Source organism: Empidonax traillii, unplaced genomic scaffold (genome assembly GCF_003031625.1).
Source record: "Empidonax traillii isolate 1590-97213 ecotype Southwest subspecies unplaced genomic scaffold, ASM303162v1 scaffold600:size394560, whole genome shotgun sequence".
Taxonomy (NCBI): Eukaryota; Metazoa; Chordata; class Aves; order Passeriformes; family Tyrannidae; genus Empidonax; species Empidonax traillii.
This window is the reverse complement of record NW_020955793.1, coordinates 392,099-394,560: the sequence shown is the minus strand read 5'-3', so window position 1 is coordinate 394,560 and position 2,462 is coordinate 392,099.

The following is a 2,462-nucleotide window of genomic DNA, read 5'->3' as shown; positions in this document are numbered from 1 at the left end:
TTCAGAGAAATTTATCAAAATATACCAAACATAAGAAAAAAAAGTAGCAGCAAAGCCTATTTTTATGAGATGGTCTGTGCTTCAGGACTGAACTTGATTCACTCTTACTGTTCCTCCTTACCATCCCAAAGTAAGCACAGTCTACACCTGTAACTAGAAAGCCTAAGGAAAATGCTTAACAAACAAAACAGCTGAATTCCTAGAAAGTTGAAGGGGAAAATAGCTGACTAGACTCTCTGCAAGCCATCAAAAATAACTGCTGGTACTCACTATGAAATTATGGATTCTCTTCTTTACATTCATATCCAGGAGTATATATTCAGGACTACTTACTACATAATACAAACTAATAAGGATACTCCAGCTGTAAACAGATTTGCAACCATTTTATCAGCTTCGTCTAGAATCTTTCTATTATGCATGAACCCTAGGAATTACTTTGTCAACTCTCTTCTCCCATAATAACAGATATTATCAGATCATTAAGTATAACCACTATCTCAACAATTTACATTTTTCAGTTTCTATCTTTTTAAAGCAAAGCACATGTCCCAGCAAACTTTTTATCTGTTTACAACTCTCTTTCATATTAGAATCAATTTAAATGAGTATTGTTTTCTCTAGACATTATTCTCTCAGATGATTTTATAAAGGTTTCCAAAATTCAAAATCAATTTCCAATTTAAACAACTATAAAAATTTGTAATTGTCAACTTTCTAATACTCCAAGCTCAGTATATAAACAAGCGTGAATTACTCTGTCGCAGAACCTCCTCGTTCATGAGCACAGGTACAAAGCTGGCCTGACACCAGAACAGCTTTAGAACTCAGCCAACACAAAACCCATACTTTTAGGTTATGACATAAGGGAACAGCTGACACAAGCAGGACAGAATTGGGAACTTGCTCTTGAAACTCACAGGCGTTTAACTGAAATCTTAGTTTTGGGAAAATAAGCAGGGAGGATATGTAAGCAGTTCCGTGCACATGATCACTGCCACTGCTGACAACCTTTGGAAGTTACTGGGTTACTGCTGCTGTCAAGATGCTAAAGCAAGAAATTTAGGAACACACAAACTAGCCTGAGAATTAGGAAATTAACTTAAACTGGCACTATCAGTTGTGGTACAAATCTCTTCAGCATTACGGCTTCTATTCTACTTTTTTATTACCAGGTTTTTTATATACCAAGTTAAAAATATCCCTACTGCCAAATTATTATAAGACTTTACCCTGAAAACTTGATTTGCACAGTTACACCTATCCACATGTGTATGAAGTCACTTAAACAAGGGCAGGAAAAAAATATCTGAATGTTCCTAGAATGCCTTTTGGCAATGGTTGTGAACTTGGAACAGTTGTTCCAGCTTTAGTGCTTACACTCAAGGAATGCAATTCTGCTGTTCAAATACCAAGACACACACACACACACACACACACACACACAGAGAGAGACCCCAAAGCAAAGTGGAGGGGGGGGAAAGCCAAAATATATTCAGTGAACAGCAGAACATATATTACAGAGCTAGACCCATGTGTTCATAGAATGACCAGTGCACAGTGGGTTCTCACTTTCAGGTTACTTAAACATCAGTTTGCTACAAACATTTGGTGTGGAAGAGAGTACAGGAAGAAGTACAAACATAGTCATGAGGAAAATGGAGGCAAATTCATAAAATAAAGTTGTTCAGAGCAACGCAGTCACAAAGAGCAAAGATCAACAGCTTCAAGTGTCTTTCCCAGTCAAGAATGTGGATAGGCTTGTTAGAAGTCAATATTACGAGAAAGAGAGAGAAGGTGTTTTTCCTAGGATTATTTTAACTTGCAAGTATGCATCACGGGGAGAACAGTATAGTAAACCACAGAGAGAGGACACTAAAAATTTGGGCAAAGACAGCTTTGGAAATCATACAATCAGCAAAATATGTTTCTAGAAATTATTACAATACACATTGTGCATGATAGTCACTATCATGCAAGTTGCTATCAAGGCAAAGAATTTTTAGGACAGATATACCAATACTAAACAGAAGCAAATATGAGACAAGCTCCATTTTTCTGGACACTGTATAAGTTTTATTTTCACAGCTGTTGCAGACAGATGCAGAGTCATTGTGTTTCAAGCTATGAATTTCAAGCTACCTGCAGTTTTCCCATAGCAGAACTCCTTCCCATTTTGACAAGTTTGTAGCAAGTTTACATCTGCTTACCAACCAAAGAGACAAGATATCAAATTTAAGGCAGTTAGTCAGTGAAAGGTTTATCTTAGAAAAAATTATAGTGGCAGCTGGTGTATTCTCTAGGGGCTTATTTGTTCTACTTCACAAAGGTATGTTTCCTATAAAGCACAATTTTTTATTTTTTTTTTAAATTTTACATTGCAGGTTATTGACATTTCCTTAAATAGAGAAACAGTACTGAGGACTATCTGTTTTCATATCTGTCATACCAACACATCCTTC